The sequence below is a fragment of the Vicugna pacos genome, chromosome 13, assembly GCF_048564905.1.
Source record: "Vicugna pacos chromosome 13, VicPac4, whole genome shotgun sequence".
Classification (NCBI taxonomy): Eukaryota; Metazoa; Chordata; class Mammalia; order Artiodactyla; family Camelidae; genus Vicugna; species Vicugna pacos.
Window position 1 is genome coordinate 20,311,863 of NC_132999.1, and position 22,231 is coordinate 20,334,093.

Below are 22,231 nucleotides of genomic sequence, written 5' to 3' on the forward strand. Positions count from 1 at the left end.
AACATACCTTACAAACATGTGTCTTTCCACTGTCAAAGAATGCAGGATGGAATGTTTGGGGCAGATGGCTTAAAAGAAGCTCTAGTCCACACTGCCAATTTAAAAAAAAAGAAAGAAAGAAAAACATTCTTGCCGAGGTAGGAGCTAAAATAAAGCATTTCTTCAGGTGGTTGCTATGGTTATATGCATGTGTGTTACACGCTCCTTTTGCACACTGGTTGGAAGCATCTAGAACCTGGTGCCACAAATGCCTGAAGTTACTGGGAGTGAAGCAAAGCCATCTTCCTGAAACATCTATTTTACCTGAAGGAAGATAAAATAAAAACTTTCATATTAAGAATATAAAATCTACTTAATATCAATGACAATTAATGAATCAGAATTCATAGTTTGCAGTTTTTTGGATGAAATACAGGACCTGGTAGTAATTTGACACTTCTAGGATGTTGGTTCCCCTCTGCCATAAGGGATGTTTCTAGGGGAACGTTTTACCCATGCTGGGCCTGTCATGGTGTGAAATGCTAGAGAGAAGACAGCCTCAGACAGAGGACGGAGCACGTGTGTGCAGTCCAGAGACTGGTGTGCAGGCCAGGACCCAGCCACCTACTTGCCGTGTGACCTTCCGGTTAAGCAGGGATGTTAATCCTGGGCCCATCTGCCTCCCAGGGCTGCTGTGAGAATCCGAGGAGACAATTCATGTGAAAGAGCTTTGGAAACAACGGTGTCCCACAAATGTAAGTTATTATGATTCAGCCTTGTTGTTTTTGGAAAGCCTGCTTCATTTTATGTATCACATGTATTCTCCATCCTACCCCCTCCCCCCAGAGGCAGATGAAAAAAAGGAACTTCTGAGCTGACAAAAAGAAAGGAGTCACCAAGCCGGCTCCTCTGGCCCAGTCTTCCGTCGAGGCCACGGGAGAAGCACGCTCCCTGCCAGGCTGGCGGCCCAGGCCACGTCGCCCGTCTTGAGCGGAAGGGAGACAGAGCGCAGCATTCACCGCTGTCTGAATTTCATTATGTGGGTCTCCAGACAAGCAGAGGGGAAAAGTGCAGAGGAGCAGGTCAGCGTCTGAAATGTGAGAAGGGCCGCAGTCTCTGAAGAGTATGGGAATGGGAGGAAACCTAATACTGCTGCAGAGGGGAGAGGGGGCACTGCATCATGTGAAACTCACTGAGAGAGCGGTCAGCAGGGCTTGGGGGCAGGGGAGGCGGGCTTTCCCACTGACCCACTTGCAAAAGGGCCTGGACTCTGTTCTGTCCCACTCCACAGTGACGCTGCAGTGGGCACGCTAGGCCAGCGGCCTGGGTGCCCACAGGGACTAGAGACTGGGCTCGGGTCCTAAGTGAGTCCACGGGAGTACTGATTCCAGGGGAGTACTACTGGCTGGGGCAGGGGGGGGCAGACAGTATGAACCCAAATCAGACGTCTGAAAGGGAGCCCAGAGTTTGGAACTGGAGAGAATGGGGTTGGATAATCAATCAGTCAAAATTACTATTTACTGGGCATTTGTGTCCCTAATATGTCACTTAATCCTCACAGTAACTCCATATTATCATTCCCACTTTATGCACAAAGAAACTGTGGCTCAGTGAATTACGGGACAGTTTCAAGAGTACGTGGCTAGTAAGTGGCAAAGCCAGAGTTTGAATCCACATCTGTGCAACTCTGGATTTTTTGATTCTAAACTCTGTTACACCCCTCTCTGAATGGGAAGTGGAGCCATTGTTGGGAATTAAATGGAGATGGATCAAAGTATAAGCATATGGGAACAAGGGGGGAAGGTCTGGATGTCTTCCACATTGATGACTTGGTTTTCTAGGCTGGGGGAGTTTGAGTATGTACATTTGTACTATAAGAGTTGGCCACCTTTCCAAGGAGGTAACTCACGCCCTAACATCAGATTTTCTGTGGGCAGGGGTGAGGGTGGGGCTGCAGCCACTATTGGAAGTAAATGCCAAACAAGCAAGCAGGGACATACGAAAGAGGGCATAATGGAGGGGAACAGACGTCCTGTCACTGATGAGATTTACCTTTGATGCTTTTATCAATTATCTATCACCATAATAATGCTGCATAACAAACAAGCCCAATAGTAAGTGGCTTAAAACCACAACCATTTATTATTTCTCCTGCATTTAGGGGCTGGCAGAGAAACTATGCTGATCTGGGATGGACTCAGATGATGTCAGCTAGGCTTGCTCATGTGTCTGCCACTGGGTAGAGGTCCTCAGGGGATGGCTGATCTAGGATGACTTAGCTCTGCTCCACAGAGTGTCTCATCTCCCAGCAGGCTAGTTCAGGATTGTTCTCCTGGTGAGGGCAGAGGAACAAGAGAGAGTCGAAGTGTTTGGGACCCTTAGATATACCAGCTCTTCTGCCACATTCTACTGGCAAAGTAAGTCAGAAGATAGTCCCAGGATTCAAGGGGTGGGGAAACAGACTCCATCTCCTGATGGCTGGCAGAGTCACACTGCAAACTGCTTGAAGAACTGCAGGCTTTTTTTTTTTTTTTTTTTTGCAGTCAGTCTACTACAGGATTCAATTCCAATCCCAAAAGCACATGAAAGGCAGTGGCATTTTCTAATATTCTGGACCATGCTCACTTCCCTGCCTTTTCTCCCCTAATTACTATTTCCTTGCCCAATCTTTCTGTGTCTTGTTGGCTGAGGAGAGATACAGTGGCTCTAGAAATGGACAGACTCTCTGGGGATGGAGGGATAAAATTACTCTAGAATTGGGCAGATAAAAGAACGTTTTCTTTTTTTAGGGGTACTAAAATTCAGACTGCCTGTCCACTGACTTCATCTCTATAGTTTCTGTAACTAAGAATCTTGCATTAACAAATATACTTAAACTTTCTCAGTAAGCCATCCCAATGTAGCCATGCATGTTTGGGAATGCTGTCAAATTCCAGGAGACAGATGTTCATTTAATGAGATGAATTTTTACTAATACTTCTACCCCACTGCTAATCCTGTGTTTGTGATCTGAATTTAAGATACTAAACTCTAGCAATTTATTTCCTATAATGTGGCTGAGATCATAGGCTCCCCAGAGGTCCACCTTTGAAATCCTTACATATGAAATTATTGGCCTGATATTTGACATTTGTATGCCAAGAACTGACTGTTACAATGTAATGGAAAGAGCAGTGAGCTTAGAATCAGAAGACTTGGCTGGTGCTGAACTCAAAGTAGCATCGTGGTCAGGCACCTGTCTGACGTCAGACTGCCTGGAATTGAATTCCAGCACGATCGTATATGCTTTGTAACCTTAAACCTTAAGGTTACTTAAATTCTCTCTATCTCAATTTCTCTGTCTATAAAATGAGAATAATACAAGTGCCAACGTCCCAGGGATGACATAATTCAAATAAGAGGTTTCCAAACAAGGGAATGAAATCACCATCTCAAAAAGATATCTGCATCTCCATGTTCATAGCAGCCCTATTTACAACAGCCAAGACATGGAAGCAACCTAAGTGTCTACCAACTGATAAATGGATAGAGAAGTTGTGGTATTTGTATACAGTGGAATATTACTCAGCCATAAAAAGGAGGAAATCCTGCCATTTGTGACAAGATGGATGGACCTTAAGGTTGTTATGCTATGTGAAATAAACCAGGCAGAGAAAGACAAATACTGTATGATCTCACTTATATGTGGAATCTAAAAAAACCAAACTCATAGATACAGAGAACAGATTGGTGGTTGCCAGAGGTGAGAGGAGGGGAGAGGGAAGTAGGTAAAAGTGGGCAAAAGGTATAAACTTCTAGTTATAAGATAACAGCTCTTGGGGATGTAATGTACAGCACAGTGACTTTAGTTGACAATACTGTATTGTATATTTGAAAGTTACTAAGAGAATAAATCTTAAAAGTTCTCATCATAAGAAAAACAACTTATCACTACATACAGATATCAAATCATTATGTTTTATACTTTGGACTAATACAGTGCTATAAGTCAATTATATATCAACAAAAACTGAAAAGGGAAAAGAAGATGCTGAGAACAATGCCGGCAGAGTACACACTATCAGAATGTTACTTATCATTATTGGCTCTGCCCTTTGATGCCTGAAGAAATGTAACCTCTCTGGGCCTGAATATCATCATCTGTAAAATGGGAGCAATATTACCTGTCAAACCTACAACACTTACCTTCCTGGGTCCTTAACTTCAGACCTCAGATGGGTTTTCCTACCCTGAGAGCCCCTGGGAAGCAAGCCTTGGCTCAGGCTGACCCACAAAGATAGGGCACCTGCAAGAGGGAGACAGGGATTTAGTCCTTCCTCTACTAGTTTTATTTCCTTACCTGCCTCCCTGATTCAGGGCTAGCCGTCCTCTTCCACGTTCATGCTAGGTGCTGACACAGCTAATTCGCTCTGCTCCAGGGAAGCTGGTGGAGCTGCATGGAGGGACTCACTCCCTGCTCCATCAGCCCCCATCTGAAAAGACAGGACATCTGTCCCAACTGACCTGTGGCCCCTGGGCTCCTGAAGAAAAATCCAGGTTGTACACAGCTTCCCTGCCCCTGGAGGCTTTCCCTTCAGATGTGCTCATTTCTTGGACCATGGTCCTGGGGAGACTAAGACACATCTTCTTTTCTGTCCTCAGGACAAGGCATGGAGCACGGTGAGGTCCTCAAGACACAATGTGGACTCTGGCTTGGGGACTGGGAAGTCACCCAGTTGGACGTGCCCAGTTGCCAAACTAGAAATTTTAACTCAGGTGCGACTCATTCCTGGTAAGTCCCCTACCAAGTCCTGTAAACCCTAATGAACGGACATTTGCTCCAAGCAGCACATTCTGCCCCATCACTACTGCTCTTACCTTAGTTCCTGTCTCATCCTGAGTCACATGGAACATGGCAAATGTTCCCTCCCTGCTCCTTCTTCTTCCTCACTGCCAAAGAAAACGTGCTCATTACTTAGACATTTTCCAGTGATTCCCCAGCTCCTACAGGATAGTCAAAATCTTGTACTTAAAACCCTTAACACTTCAGCTATGGCTTTTCTTCACCCCCGATGCCATACCACTATCCCATACACAAGCCTTGTAGTAACCGAACTGAACCCTTCCCCATGCCCCTAATACACCACGCCCTCATCCAGGAAATGTCTCTTCCTCATCTCTCTTCTAACCAAGCTCAGCCTTTGAATAGCATCTTAAATGTCGTCACCTCCAGGAAGCCTCTCCAGCTCTCCCAAGCAGTGTTAGTTGTTGGACTCCACCACACTTTATACCTACTGCCATCAGCACACTGACTACACTACAGTGTAGTTGTGTGTCTATACAGGCAATCCAGATGTCAGTACCCTAGAGCTAGAAAAGGTCCATTAAATCCACTGAATTCCAGTTCTACGACCTGTGGAAGTCCAAAGCCTCTCCTATGTCTTCTGTGAATTCCCAGGGGGTCTGTATTTCCCTTGTTCCCCATCTGCAGCTCCTACTTCTACACCTACTGCCTCTAGTCTGTACAGTGTTCATCCAGGTGTGACCAGGACCATTATGCAGGGCTGTACAGATTGTACCCTTGCACCAAACTATGGGAGAAAAGGAGTCTGAAACACCAGCCTGTGCCCTCCTCACCTTCAGCATCCACCCAGAAGGGGTTCCTTCCACTAACTTGTGCAAATATACAACATGGGATAGCAGTGGTCCTGTGCCCTTCTTAAATTTCCAATACAAGCTCTTCCTTATAGTTAGGGTTTGTGATACAGAGACTACTTGAATCCTGGCAAGTGGGGGTGGGAGGACATGGAGGTGGTGGCATTTCTATTCTTAAACTATGGTTTTGTTTCCTCTTCACCTGGAAAATGTTAGTGCCATTTCTTCCTACATATTCCCCAGCCTCACATCAGCCCATTGGATCCTCTCATCACTCCACCTCCTGCCCCACCCCTGTCCCTCCTCCTCTTATTTCCCTTCTTATTCCTTCTCCTACAATGTCTTTTTTTCCTTTCCCTTTCTCCCTCTTTCTCTTTTCTCTCCCCTCCTCTCATTTTTCCATGAACAGTTTAACCATTTTGTTCATTCTTTATTTTTCTGCCAACACACAAAGTTTCACCTTATCCTGAGTAATTTATTAAGACATCTTTGTAAACAAAGAATCTTCATTCCCTAAAAGGATGTCAATTGATACCTACTGTTAAGACAATACAGGTGTCATCTTATTATACATACATCTGTTTCCCCTCGCGCCAACCTTTTCTGCCAGTTCCTTAAGAAAAGAGGTGGTGTTCCCGCAGTACCCGTTATAGAAGATACTCAGTCACTGTTTAGTAAATGGAGAACTGAAATCACCCGGGGCCGATCAAGACCAAGCTCAAGTTCTCACTCCGCACCCTTATTAGCTGAGGACCTTGGACAATTAACCTTAGAGCCTCAGCGTCTTCATCTATAAAAGCATCAGAACCAGGGTGAGCCACGTGAAGCACTCACTCGCAGGCTTGGCAAGATGCAAGGAGCCTGACAGTGATGCCTCCTTAAATGTGTACCCTGGGAAACTGACCTGCCTCACCCTCATCCTGACCCAGATCTGGGACATGGGGATAATAATGATATCTGTCTCATGATGATAATGATTGTAGCAGAGATTATTTGAAATGAAGCATGCAGGACTAAGCATGTCATCTAGCATATTTCTTAGTGAGCATGAGTGAGGGTTTTAACTTAATAAGTGTAGACAGTCCAAGCTGTCTTATACGAAACAGCTCAGGAGCATCATTGTTTCACGGAAGCTATTTGATACTTAATGTTTAGAGTTGTAATAATTCAAACAGATCTTTAATCATGTTCAACTTGGTAAAAAATGTTTTCATACATATATTTTTTTGTCCTATGGATTGGGATGTATAGAAATACAGCTTCATGTCTCACCCTGAATCATCTTTAATGTAGACTTGTTACGGGAGACGCAGCTTCATTGTTTTATCTAATAAGAGTATCTGCCCACAGGAATTCAGGGTTAAGCTTCATGTTTGAAACCACTGTTGGTTTTTATATTCACAGCAGCTTAACCCAATGGCCTGTCCCAACTGGCATCGCAGATGTCTCTTTGTACCTCAGTTTCATTGCTCTGAAGGATGGGCACCTATCAACGTGGATGTTTCAACATCCCCAGGTTGGACATCTGCCCTGGGTACCCATGGACGACTGCCACGAGAAGTCTCATCGCATGTCTCCTCTTTCGATTTCAAACATCCATCCCATTCTGATATGTTAGATTCTTTCAAAGTTCTCTTTCTAAAAATTCTTCCTGACACTGAATTAATGCCCCTAGAGGGTATTAGCTCAGGTATAATTTCTTATTGTACCCGTTGAGGGAAAAATATGATTCTGAAATCTATTGAACCCATCCATAAAATGTTGGCAAGCTTTTAAAAATGTAGATGTCTGAACTCAACTCAGACAAATCTTTGCAATAGAGTGTCACAGGCTTCCTCTGGGTAGAAGCAAAAAAGCTGAGCCCCCTGGCCCCCTCCACCAGAGGCTTCCCATGGTGAAAATTTGATGTCATGCAGCTCATATCTGAAGTAAGATCATCCTCAAATACCCTCCAAACTGGTGAAACTTCATCCAGCTGTTTTCACACAATGGCATGCCAAAGAAAGAGACAGGAACTTAATCACGTTTATGTAGCTGAGAGTGATGATGGACACATGAGAATGTCAGGCTGGCTTAGAGATACTGAGTAGTGGCGGATAGTACCCGGCACAGAGCAAGGCTTCCATAAATGCTATTATCTGTTATAGGCAAAGCGTACCCACCCCATCATCATATCTATGAGAAACAAATGAAGACGCATATGCTAGAAAGGACATGAAAATGTCAATAACAGTTGTGTACGGACAGCCAGGAATTCCTTCCCTTTCTTCTTCTCAATATTTTCTCATTTCTCCTTAATGAACATGTATTATGTTTATCACAGAAATAGCACAGTTATTAAATTTTGAAAAATATTTTTGAGAAGCCCTATTTTGTCTACTCTCAGCCTTTACAAATCAAATACTTTCCAGACCTCTGAAATGTTCTGAGAGAGAGGACGTGAGGAAGACTTTATGGGAACTGACAGGGAGTCATCCTCTGGCAAGAAGTCTAATCGCTTTTTTTCCCCTCCTCTTTTTCTCTTTTTTCTTCTCTAAGTGGAGCTGAATCAATGATTTGCAGCTGTGAGAGCTGCCACACTTATGCCTTTAACGATTTTTTTTTCTACCCCAAATCCCCATTGCCAAAGCTGCCTAGGCAAAATGAAAACGTATCAACATTTAAGTTTGCTGTAATTTTTTAAGCCAAACAAAAATGAATTAACCTAAAGGCAACTAGACTGTGTAGGTCAACGTTTTATTTTTCCTTTTTTTTTTTTTTTAACACCAGCAGATTGAGTAGCCAGAAAACTGCTGGAATCTCTTTGCAGAATCCGAGCAACGTAAAGGCAGTGACCTCAGTTAAACTCCTGACCAGCCCAGCTAGTGAATAAAGTAAACAAAAATCCCACAACTGAAGCTTGATTTTATGCCCCAGCTGTGGGAGAGGATGTGGATATTTTAAAAACAAACAAACCAACAACAAAATGCAACCACCACCACCAACTCCCAAGCACCAGGGTGTGGCCCCAGTCACCCAGAGAAGCAGTCCTCCTGCCATAAATCCTTGATGAAACGTGACTCAGAGCTCCTGGACTATTAGCGCTGAGCCGTTCACCCAGCGTTAATGAAAAGCCCTGCCTCAGGTGGGATTTGTGGAGGGACTTAGCATAGGTTGCCACAGCAGTTGACAACCTTGAGTGTACCAGACACTGTCCGGATTCTTCGCAAAGAAAAAAGGAAGGGGGTCAAAGTAACAGAGCACCCTCTACCAGTCAGGCCCTCTCCCCTACCTTGTCTTGTTTCATCTGCACTATGAGGTGAGGACTACTGTTCCCATTTTACAGATGGGGAAACTGAGGCCTGAAGAAGCAAAGCGACTTGAGGAGCGTCACCCACTAAGTTAATGACAGAGCCAGGAATAAAATTCAGATCCCCATGGTAACTGCTCAGTAGGATGGAATGGGAATTCCCTGGTGTGGAGAACACATTCTAGGAATCTCCTATAGAGGAATTCTCAGACCTTTTCCTTACAAAAAAGTTCAAGTATTTCAACCCAACCCTGTGATTAAGAGTTTCTGAGTAGTTTAAGGAAAGGGGGTGGAGTTCTTTTCTAAATGCCATTCTGCTCAGGGCGTGCCTGTGTCAGCAAGAGCCAGTGTATCTCCGGGTGGAGTCTGAGCCCAGGTCTTAGGAGACGAAGAGGACAATCCCATCTTGTCTCTGAATCTTGTCACCCGATAGCCTGGGAGCCAGACTCTTTTGGTCTAATCCCAAAACAGCCACAGCTCCCTTGGCAGGCTTTATTTTAGTCTGGAGGGTTATGGGGTTAGAAGATAATGGGTAAATATTTTAGGACCAACTCCTCATAAAAGAACAAGGAGGCCTGGGAGAGGATTTCCTCAAATCTAATCTATTCCTGGTTAGCCAACGGTCAGTTTTAGGACTGTGCCAGTTCACAGCAGAAGGGCTGTGTCCTGTGAATTTTATCTAGTTCTCAACCTGATGTTAAAATCAGGAGAAAATGCTTTTTGGAAAAGTACATACCATGAGTTGTTTTTTTTTTTCCCAGAATTAACACTATAAGGCACTCAACTCACTTGTCTACTCTAAAGCCTCATGTCTTAATCAACTACTACAAAACCTGGCCTCTGGAACACTGGCAGGATCTCAGACTGGGCACAGATTTATTGTGGGGGGAAGGGGACTGGCATGCATTCACTTGGAGTTAGAGAGATACTTAGTACATTTTGAGGAGAAAGTACAGAATGCAAAGAGCGAGGTGAAATAGATGTTAAAAAAAAAGTAGCCCTCCTCAGCAGGCCTTGGGCCCCACAGCTGAACTGCCAGTTCTGCAAGCAGACCTCTGCTTCATAGGAAAATGACCCCTGAATTTTGGCTCTGATTTCCTTTTGGTCATAATTACCTGTTATTATAATATTCTCATTACTGCACAACAAAACTCTAGAGGGCAGAAAAAAGAGAAAAATGACCACTAATCCTATCACCAACCAACAACATTCTTGAGTCCCCCTTCCCACCCCCACAAGTCTTCTTCCCTCTGGATGAGCTTTATTCATCCAGTCAACAAATACTAATTAAGCAACTACTACTGTGTGTCCACTGCTCTGTTCTATTCCATTGCTGTAGTCATTGCGGTAAACACAACCTTCCCCCTTGTGCTCACTGAATAGTGCAGACTGCCTATATTTCCAGCATCAGGAAAGGAAAAGGTAACATAAAACCCCTCAAAATTAAACTCCATTCCTGAAGCCTGGGGTGATGTCCCGGGAGTGTCTTGGGATATCCTCAGTGTGGGAAGTAACTCGGGGTCTGCAGGCTGGTGGTTCCTCATTCATTTGTGCCCAGGAGAGGGGGCTGCCCTCGCTGCTCTGAGGGCTCTGGTGGTCCCTCACGTCTCGGCAGGCCCCAGTCACACATGGGCCCTCGACGGGAAAGGAGAAATGTCCTCCCTTCCCACTCCTCACCTCCCCTGACCTGAGGCTTGGACGACCTGGAGGCCTTGGACACACTGTCCCAAGGAAAGAGAACAAAAACTCCAAACAGTCTGCTCTGTTCTACCCTTCAGGCCCCTAGAAGAAACAAGACGGCAGCCCCTCGCCGGTCACTCGTGCCCTCTGTGCCAGTCAGCCTGGGGCGTCACTCACTCCAAGTCTCCCTGTGTCTTCCACACTGGATGTAAACGTGGAAACCACCAACCTCCCTGCGATCCAGCGTGGAGCAGGGGGCCCCGTGTCCACCCCCTCACAGGAGCCCAGCCCCCCTCATCCTCCCCTCCCTCTCCCGGCCCTGAGCTGCTCTCCTCAGCGCCCAACAGCTCCTTCACCCCAGCCACGGGAGGGGCCTTGGGCTGGTAGAGAACGAGGAGATGCTGGGTCCAGCTGACTTCTTGGCGGCCTCCCCATTATACAGAGAGGCTTACTGAACGTGAGGCGCCCTGAGGAAATGGGGGCCTTCCCCCGCTTCCCCATTCGTTACTCACCACAATTCCCATCAAGGGCCTTGCTCTGAGAGCAACAGCAGCACACGAGAGGACTGAACAAATAATCATAGTAATAATAAAAGCAGTCAAATTTTCTCAGTGATGACAAGGAGCCAGGTCCCTTATTTAATGCTTGGAACAAGTTAATCATTATCCCCATTCTATACATGAGGAAATTTAGGCTTAGAGAGGTTCTGTGACCTGCGCAAGGTCACACAGCTCTTAAGCAGAGGAGGTGAGAGCTGAACCAGAGCAGGGTTCCTAACCACCGTCCTCTACCACCTCCTGTGACACTTTCTCATACTTACTACGGGCCAGGCATCGTGCTGGGGCCTTTATACAGGTTTCTCTAATCCCAAAACAACCCTGCGGAGGAGGCTGTATCTCACAGCACTAAGTAACCTGGAGTCAAACAGACTCTGCCTGCAGTCTTTTAAATTCAATTAAGGCAATCACCTGCATCTGTGCCTGCCCTCCTCCGCTTTAATGTGCCATATTGCAAAGAGCATGGATTTAGAGTGAGACAGACTGTTCAGACTCCAGCTCGTCCACACGGCAGCTAAGGCAGCTTTGTCATCTCAAGCCTCAGTTTCCCCAGACATATGATGGAGGTAAATACGATCTCCCTAACAGGACTGTTGGGGGCGGTAGTTCAGTGAGATGACGCAGGTGAAGCACACCACCTGGCATCAGTGTCCAATAAATGGCAACACATTCATAATAAATGCGTATTAGTAATAAACACTAAGCACCAGAACCACAGTGCAAACTCAGTGCTCATAGCCTCTGAATGCCAGGAGCACTGTATTTCCAGCGCCGTGACAAAGGTCCCAGCGATGTAATCAGGGTTCCTGCCTGAGTGACAGAAAATCGTGTGCTTTTTGAAACACTTGTTTGCATTTATATAGGGCATATTTGCAGTGTGAGAAATGTGCATTTTTTAATGAAAGTTTAAAAAAGTTCATTTTTTAATGAAATTTTTGGTAGCCTCCCCGTCACCTCACTGCAAAGGTTCAGCAAGTTGGCACATGGTATGTTAGAAGAGAATCTGGCACTATTTTAGCCAACACCCCTCATTTACAAGGGAAATATGATATGATGGTTTTACTTCTTGCCAGCTTGCTACTTGGAGCACTTTGAGTCATACCACCCATTCATAAAATGAGGATAATGATACATTTGTTCAACTTACCTGGACAACATGCTTCCCAGCATCCCTCCATCCCTCTCTAATTTCCCCAAAACAAAAAACACCATTTTCCCTATGGAGATACTTTCCACGCAAATCCCGGCAATATTTGCATTAAAATCTACATGTGAAATTTTGGAAAACTTGGGCATAGTGGGAACATTTTGAATTGTGGATGATGGCAATAGAAAAAACAATTTTTTCCACTCCTATCTGACCCTACTTAGAAATCAGGTTGACCTTACAAGTAGCTCCTAACTGAAGCACAAAGAAAAGAAAACCAAGCTGAGCATCAGCGAACCCACCTTTGAGACTGAGCCTTGTCCACTGCTGGCTCTTTGACTCTGGGCAGTGAACTTAGTCCTCTCAGCCTCAGTTTTCCTACCTGTAAAAAGTGGGGAAATAATACCCACCAGCTAGAGCTGTTGTGAGGACTAGGTCAAATAATGGATTTGAAAGGACTTTGAAAACCCTGGATATCCATGTAGATGTGAAATGTTATTGGGTTTGTAATAATTAAAGTTGTCCTTAAGCAGAAGACTAACAGTACCCTCCATTCGTGTTTCAATCCTGGTAAAAAGCACTTTCTAGAATGACATCCAGCTTTGGTCTGTGGTCATACTGGTAAATACTCGTGTACAGGTGGTAAGCGACGTTCCCAGATATGTCTCAGCCAACAGTGACACCAGACAGCCATCACTGCAGCGTGGTTCCCCCTCTCTGAAACACTCTGTCCTGTTTGCAGGACCGGCATGCACTCAGCATGTCTGAAGAGTGGCAAGGAACCCAGTGGGCAGCACAGAGTGAGAGAGGGCAAAGGTGGTAAGAAACGGGCTCAGAGAAGCTGTGAGAGACAGGGACCTGTGAGATCATTGAGAGGGGAAGCCGCTGGAGGGCTGTGAGCAGAGGAGGATGTGATCTAACTCAGGTTCTAACTGGATCAAGAGACCAGTGAGTGGACCTTAATCCTGACAAGAGGCATGGTGCCTGGATGCCAGAGTCAGTGGTGGAGGTGGTGAGAAGTTACTGGGCTCCGGATATGAGAAAGGACGTGTAGGAGAGAGTGATGTCCAGGAGGAACCAAGATTGTGGCCTGAGCACCTGGAAAGAAGACAGTGGAAAAGGTCTTGGGGAGACCAGGAGTTCTGCTTTAAGAAATACTTCAGTGGGAAGCGTTTAGCTCAGTGGTAGAGTGCATGCTTGGTATGCATGAGGTCCTAGGTTCAACCCCCAGTACCTTCACTAAAATAAACAGACAAACCTAATTACCTACCCCCCAAAATAAATAAAACAGAATTTGTTTTAAAAAAGAAATACTTTAAAGAAATACAGTTGTGAGTTTTACGACATTTGTCCATATGTGATTTTTTTGGAAAGGCACACATATACACAACACCCAGTGTACTTTTCAAAGCAGCTTCTTGTCCATTATCCCATTTGATCCCTAAAGCAGCCTTGTGAGTTTGCTGCTGCTTTCTCCACTATGTCAGTTAGGATTTGAGCGGAGAAGTGGAATCATTATGATCTGATACAGAATGAGGGATTTGCCATAGAAATTCGACCTTCTGCGATGTGTAAGCTGCTGGAGAAGGGTCTGTGTTGGGTGTTGTGCCCAAAGTTGATACAGGAAGTCAGGAAGGAAAGCTGGACGTGAAGTGATGGAGACAAGGACACACTGGAACCCTCACGGAAAATAGAGACCCCGTGAACGTGAACCAGAGCCTGTGTCCGTCTCCTACCACCTCCAACCTCAGTGTCATGGAGGCTCCACAGGAGAAGCTCTGCCCCTTTACATGCAACTGCACACACTCTGGCCCACAGGACCTGAAAAAGCCGCAGGGGGTTGTGGCAGAAGCTGAAAGAGCTGGGGGTCCAGGTGCAGCCCCACACCACAGAGGTGAGCTAGCAGACAGTCCCGGCTTCACTGCCACCTTCCAAATGTAGCACAGGTTTGTCTTGTAGCCAACTCTAAGTGGGAGCCACACAGGGAAGGGAATCCTGGGGAAAATGAGTCCAGCTTAGCTAAACTGACCTGGTATAAAGCCACCATGTCCACTTTACAGATGAAGAAAATTAAGGCCCAGAGAAATGAACTGACTGCCCAATGCTTCGCAGAACCTTTGTAGCAGACGTTTTATCAGGAGCCAGTTTTGCTGACTCCTAGCCCACTGGCTTTGGCTCACATTTTCTGAATGCCTGCTATTGCCAGACACTGAACCGCCGCACCCAGCGCTCACCACCACTCTAGGGAGTGGGTATTATTATCCCCAGTTTATAGATGAACATCCCGAGGCTCAAACAGGTGAAGTCAATGAACCAATACAACAACACAGCTACGAGAAGGGAAATCTGAGATTCAAATGCAGGTTGGTCAGACCACGAGCCCCACGCTCTTAGCCCACATCCCACCCTGCTCCCAGGGTGGAGTATCAGAAGATGGCTCCCACTGAGAGAGGTAATGGCACCTCCCTCAGTTTCTCCTCTGTAGTCTTTAGTGCTGGCCAGGGGCCAGTTCCCTCCCTCTCCAGGGACTGTGTAAACACATGGTGGGAAATGTTTTGGTTAGTGCAATTAGGAGCTGCACTGAAGGGAACATGTATTCCAAACACAACAGGGCGAAAGCACCAGAGCGCAGGATCTGACCTGGAAGAAGCCCACCAGCTCTTGGCCATGGGACCCAGAAGCATAAAAGTCAAACCAGTGCCCCTTTGATGCTGAGAAATTTCCCATGATTCCAAAGATGCCGGAAAAAAAAATAGAGCTGGGCAGGGACAGGGGCAGGCCTATTGCTTTAGAAATGAAACCTAACTGTACCCCAGAAATTGACACATTGTAACTGAGTAACTGACTTAACTTCAAAAATGAAAATAAACATTCATGGTTTAAAAGAAAAAGAAATGAAATTTAAGATTTGTGGCTTTAGAGTTATCAAACAATGCTGCATTCATTTAATTCTCTTGATGATGATGATAATGTAACAGCTATTATTACTTATTGTAGTTGATTGCTTGTTTTGTTCCAGGCACTCCTCTAAGCATTTCACATAAATTAACCCAGTTAATCCTTACAATAAGCACATACAGTAGGAAGTACTATTGTCCCCATTGTACAGATTGGGAAGTTGAGGCATGGAAAGGTTAGATAACTTGCCCAGGGAGCCCAGGGAGTCTGCCAACAAAGCCTAATCTCTCAACCCGTATTTACTACTAATCTGCCTCTCAATAAGCCTGTGAGGGAAGGAGACAGGGAAGGAGGGAAGGAGACAGGATTATGGTTCCCATTTTGCAGATGAGGATACTGAGGCTCAGAGGGTTAAGTAAAGTGTCTAAAGCCACCTGGCCAAACCTAAATTTGAAGCCAGAGCTGCTGAACTGCAGAGCCCATGTTCTTCCACTCTGCCACTCGGCCCCATTAAGTTAGTGGCACATTCAGCACTTGAAACCAACTCCTTCAATGTCTTACTCAAGCCCAGCACCCGCTGCTCACAGTTTGCTAGAAAGACTCATTGCTTTGAATGCCCAAGTGGGTAATTTGGCTTGCAAAGTCAGCCGAGAGGCCAAAAGCCATCTACCTGGTGAACAGAAGGGTCCTCTCACATTTTCAGTCAGGAAAGTACCAATATTGACTTTCCCACCTTGGAAATGTTGCCTCACACCTTGGAAACAGAAGAACAAAAACAATCTGAGCTTTAGAGGCTGGGCAACCCCAGGCCTGGGCTATGGCCATAACAGTGGTCGCCTCAGTGCTCAGCCCTTTGGAGGCAATAGTGTGGCCACTCTTCATAACTGGACCAAACTCACTCACTCAGCATGGGCTTACTCGGCATCCCCTCCACATACACGCCCCAGGGGGAGGGCATACACAAGGGAGCTCACACACAGATCCCTGACTTCGGTGACTTTAATGAGAGCTGGGCAAACTCCAGTTCCCCTCCCATCACCCCACCACCACTACCAGCACCACATCCCTAAATAATATCAAGAGACATGACCACAGGAACCATGGAAACTAGTAGGAAAATGGCAGACAGAAATTTCTTTCATTATTCACTTAGTAAGTATGTACTGGGTTTCTTCTTATTTGTCAGGTACTGTGCTGGGCACTTTGGATGTGACTCACATTTAATCTTCATAACACCCCTGTATGGTAGGACTGTTATCTTTATTTTACAGCTAAGGAAGCACATGGAGGGAAAATGTCTTGCTCAAGATCCCCCTGTGAGGTAGTGTTTTAATTCTAGAACTCAGATCACCTGACATCTAGTTCAGAGTCCTTTTAATCCCATCCTCCTAGGAAGGGAATTATAAGATCCTGGAGTAAATAAAAGACAGGAGCAAATCAGGCACAAAAGAAGAAGTGATATACAGTATAAACTTGTTGTTTATCTATTTTATATACTAATAGTAGTTAGTATCTGCACATCTCAAACTGAAACATGCTGTACACCAGAAATAGACACACCATTGCAAACTGACTATACTTCAGTAAAACAGAATGCAAAAAAGAATTTTTTTAAAGGAGTGAGATGGGCAAATCAATGGGAAGGTAATTAAAGACTTTTTTACCTACCCGTGGAAGGCAAAAATGACTAAGACAGCTAGTTATTCAACAAAGCGTGGTGTTCCCCTTCCATAGTGGAGCCATGTTGCTGGGAAGTGACTGCCAAGCCAGGGTCTCCCTTGGCTGTGTGACTTGTCCTCACCAATGGAATATGAACAGAAGTCACATATGTCACTTTTGGGTCAGTGTGTGTTTTAAGGAGTGGGTGTGCCTTCCCTATTCCCACTTTTCCCATCCACTGGTAGGAAGCAGAGGATCTCACCTCAGACACAGCATCCCTGCATCCCTGCTGGGAGAAGAGCAGCTTGGAAAACAGAAGCTCACATTCAGGCTTGATGTGAGCAAGAAATGAAGCTCTGGTCTACCTGAACGTCATACATTTGGAGGTTTACTTGTTACAGCATCTCGCATTACGGTAACTAAATATGGCAGATGAGTGCTAGGCTCTGGTTTGCTATAGAACACAACTCACTCTATCTCGCAGGCAGTCAGTAAGTCAATAAGGTACATACTTAGGCTTTCTGAGGACAAGAAAGGCCTTGGTCACAGATGTGGGCTTCGCTGGACTGAGCTCCTCTAGGCCGAGGCCGGCCCCACTGCTCTCTGCTTCCTGGGTCTAGCACAGCCGCTGACTCACATTCAGCACATGCTTCATGACCAGCTCATGATCACCTCCCGGGTTCTCGCCACCAGAGCACAGTGAGTGACTGCGAGACTAAAACTTGGTGGCAAATATCTTGAAACCAGAAAAAAAAAGGAGGTATTTCTAAAATGTCTAGGAAAGAATCTGAACTAAGCCTTGAGTTTCTCTCAGCCAGACAGACCTGACAAACACCACAGCAGAGGCAATATGGAAATATTTTGGACTTAACATTATACATATAACAAAACAAAAGAAGAAATCCCTCAATAAAATACCCTTATGAAGCCCTCCCCCCACCACCCTGGGAAGATTTCCTAAGTGATAAATTGAGAGTGTTCCAATCCTTCTCCTGATGCATAAGCATCACTTGTATTCCCAAAGGATTTTTTTTGGCTTAGGAAGTTTTATGGGGAGGGCCTTGAAACACCCTGGGGGAGAGCTTATGGTAAATGTTTTAACAGGGTACAGTAGCCATAATATAATAGCCGATGTGGAAGGAAACCCAGATGGTGGCTGCAATGTCAGGAAAAGCAATTTTCTGATTTATCTGGGGAAAAGGTTTTCCCTGAATTCCAGAACCTACAGTGATCTGGCCTCATAGATAGTTGATTTGAAACCTCAACACAAAAAGGATATCTTCCTGCTTGTTAGGGAGGGGATACCGGACTCCTACAGCTGGGCCACTCAGCAACTGGACCAACTCCCTTTAACTAAGTCGTAGCAGAATTCACATTCTTTGGCTAAGAAGAAAAAAATGTATTTGTTGGAAGGTCCACAGGCTGATAAACACGAAGGATAAAAGCCTGTATTAGATGACTAGGGGTCTGCAGATATTACTCGTTTACCTCGGGTACTGTGAAGATGGCTATCTGCACAGCAACTCTGAAGAGCAGGCATCAAGATTGTCACCGTACAAACCCATCAGCTGAGGCATGCCAGCCATCCAGCCAGGAAACAGCAGGGTGTGGCTCCAAGTCCAAACCTCAGTGATGTCTAAACCCATTGTACACTACAGATGCCCCTCAGGTTGGACGCCTCCTGATTCCAGATCCAACGGGCTTCCTGTTGCTGCCTGGAAGAAAGGGAAAGAATGACATTCTTGCCTTAAATTACTCACAGTGCCTCCGCATTGGGATTTTGCTTTGCTGAAGGCTAAAACATCTATAACTTAAAGGGTCAGGAGGCACCACAAATTCACGATCTCTCAGGAAACCCCTTGGCCCCTCGCTTTGGTGCCTAGTTAATTCCGCTGCCATCACCACCAAAGGTAACAACACAGATTTCTCTTTTGCCTCCATCCTTACGAGCTCAGTCCGAACTGTGGCTCTGGTTACTTTCTTTTATGATGAGGAGCCTGAAATATAACACTCTCAGCAGTTTAGAGCACAAAACTGATTTTAACACATTATGGTACATGTGGGGCTTGAAACCCCATGGAAGCAGGTCAGATGCAGGCACTGAGCTTTGCTGTAGCACTCAGCTAGCTGCGGTGGATACATACAGCTGCCTTTGCATTCCAACCTGTTATACCTCTAAGCCCAGCTAGCTGATTTCCCCAAGCCCCAGGGCTAGGCGGGTGCCAAGCTCATTCTGGCTGGAAACCAAGTACAGTCTCTCGAGTTCAAACCAAAACTGTTCTCTCCAGAACCCCTTGACATGCCTGTATCACCTGCTTCCTTTCCTGAGCTGCCCTCTGAATTCCTCTCTCTCAGCTAGACATGCTGCCTCTTCACCCCAACCCCCTCTCAGGAAGTTTCCCTTCTTTTTCTATCTTTGTTCTCTAGTACAATTCTTTAAAAAATTTTTACATCTCTTGGGCATTTGAAACTGTCTGTTTATCAAAAAAACTGCCTGTTCATAAAAAAAAATGACAAAAAGCCATCACCCACCATCCTACCATTTTCCCCCACCCCTACTTGATTTGCAGACACAATAGATAAAGAGTGTATAATCATATTACAGATGCAATATTGGCAGTTGTTGTATTCCTTTCTGGCCGGACTGGCAAATGGGTCTCATTTCCTGCCCTGAATCTGATCAATCTGCCTGAGGTACTGGCTTGAGAAGACCCCAGGCTCAGCAGGCACGTGTGCTGGGAGCAGTCGGTGGCCTCTGCCATGGGCTCATGTAGGGGGAGAGGGCAGTGTGGGAGCACACAGACATATCTGCTTCACCTTGCTGTTAACACTTGTGGTAGACTGCCTGAAAATACAGCCTCCCCCAACTCCTCCCAGCCCTGGACAGGTATGAAGGTCGAGTCTGTTTCCTCTCCCCTTGAATCTGAGCTGGCTTTTTGACTGGTTTTGATCAAAAGAGTGCAGTGGGAAATACACTATGACTTTTAGTGCCTAAGAGGCCTTGTAGCCTCTCTGTTCACCCTCTTGGGATCCAGCCACCATGTAAAGAAGTTCAGATGAGACAGCGCATGGAGAAAGAGAAAGAGGGAAACTGACAGAGGGAGAGAGGACATCCAGGCAGCCCCAGATGTTCCAGCCACCTCAGTGAGGCCCCAGACGTGGGAATGAAGCCATCCGGGATATCAACCCATGCCAGGCTTCTAGCTGAATGCACCCACATGAGAGACCTGGTCAGTACCACACGTGCCAGAAGAACTCTCCAGCAGAGCCCCGCCAATCCACAATCTACTTATGAGAAATAATAAAATGTTGCGGTTTAAGCCACAATTTGGGGGCATTTTATCATACAGCAATAGATTATGCATACAATACTTTCATCTTAATAGCTGATTTTCCTAATTCCTACTCTAGACCATCAAGTCACCTCTTGTGTAATGTTTTCCTTGACCTTTCTCTATTCAATGGAAACTGCAGTTCTCTCTTTTGTGTCTCCTCTGACCCCTTACTTCTCATATCGTACATATTTGTTTGCAAATCCATCTACCCTCCTGGACTAGACTGCTAGAGGCCACTTTCCGGGTTTCATTCATATTTATATCACCAGCTCGATGAGAGAGGGCTTGGCATGGTGGTTAGAGCTCAATAAATGTTTACTGAATGAATGAACTAAATGAATGCATTGACCATTGCACTGAGTCTTACCTCTGCCCACGGTTCTGCTTCCCCTCCCCCCACAGTGGAGGCACATTTTCCTCCCTTCACCAAATCTCTTATCAACAAGGATGCCCTCTATCACCATACCCCAAAGAGCAACATGCTCTGTCTCTATATCGCCTTTTACTCTCTCTTATTTTCCTTTATAGCACATATAACCCTTGGAGAGTTTATATACCTGTTTACTGTATGTCTCTCTCCATTCGAATGTAAGCTCAGAGCATCTGAGACTTTGTTTTCTTCACCACTGTGCCTCAGTACCTAGAACAATGCTTAACACTTAGTAGGTGCTCAATAAATAATTGTTGAATGACTAAATAAATGAATGTATGTATCATAGCAAGAACAACACATTTTGGTGGTTTTCCCACTTTTAATTTGGGCTGTCCTACGTTTCAGCTTGGTAGGCATGATTCGTGCACACCAATATCCAGTTCCCTCTTCCTTCCCAGGCACACAGAGAACCACTCATCCCAGCAACCATGTGACTAGGTGTGGCCACATAAGGAGATCTAGCCACGGGTCTCTGAGGCAAAGTGATCCTGGCATATCTGGGCTGAAGCACGGCAGAGAAGGGGTGTTCTCCCCATGAGCTTCTGCCTTGCCTGTGTTGAGATGATGGAGACACCAAATCAAAGGAATCTGGGAACGCTGAGCCACTGCAGAGAGAGCAGCTGCTCTGGAGAGTAGCCCAGAACCACAGGGCACTCTGCATGAGTCAGAAATAAACTTGCGTTAAGTCACTGAGATTTTAGAGTGGGCCATTACTGCAACACAGCCCAGCCCAGCCTGATCCAAAAAAAAAAAAAAAAAGCCTATTTGGTCTAAATTCCTTAACATCTGAGAAATAGATGAGGCAAATGTACGGGAAAGAGGGGAAGAATGAAGTGTTTCCACCGCCCAAATACTAATCCACAATTTCAAAGTACAAAAGTGTCCGCAATGAGCCCAGCATGGTGCCCGGTCCTGAGCTGGGCCTGAGGGAACAGGGATGGATCTGACTCAGCCCCTCTTCTCACAGAGCTCACAGATGAGCGAGCGAGGCCAGCGTATTATCACAGTATGACGGGAGGCCGCACGGTTACAGCTCTGCCACATACAAAGTGCTCAGGGCACACACGGGATGGGACGCTGCATTCCGCCTGTTCGACGTTAAGGTTAACAAGCTCACTCCTAGAACCCTCACAGGAGCCAGACTAGGTCAGACTGCCTCTGGCAGTTAACGTGGCAAACAAGGAAAGGGGCAAAGTTCCCCTCCTTCCTTACAGTACCTGCTCTTGGCTCCTGCAAGCGGGCCCCTCTCTCCCAATGTGGACGGCCTCCCCTGGCTCTGCAGGTCCTCCCCTGGGTCTGTCCTCCAAAATCAGAGGTCTACATGATGTATTAGTCAGGCCTTGCCGGAGCAACAGAACCATATATTTATTTGTTTCATATGTTTGTTTGTTCATTATAACAACTGGCTCACACAATTCTGGAGGATAAGTCCCAAGACCTACAATCAAGAAGTTGACAAGAATTGCCGATGACCAGCTCTAGTGTGAGTTCAAAGGCCTGAGTATCAGGAGAGACAATAGTGTAAATTGCAGTCTGAAAGCCAGCAGGCTTGAGACCCCAGAAGAGTGATGTTCCAAAGAAAGGAAAAGACTGATGTCCCAGTTCAAGCCAGTCAAGCAG

At 45.7% G+C, this 22,231-nt stretch overlaps 1 long non-coding RNA gene across 1 annotated transcript in view; it reads right to left on the reverse strand.

Annotated features, from left to right (window-relative positions):
* Positions 1–18,337: 18,337 nt before the first annotated feature.
* Positions 18,338–22,231, reverse strand: part of LOC140700890 (uncharacterized) — a 30,461-nt gene continuing 26,567 nt past the window's right edge. Inside the window, exon 3 of the long non-coding RNA XR_012079627.1 lies at positions 18,338–18,558. This is a non-coding gene — a long non-coding RNA (uncharacterized lncRNA). The remainder of the gene's footprint in view (positions 18,559–22,231) is intronic.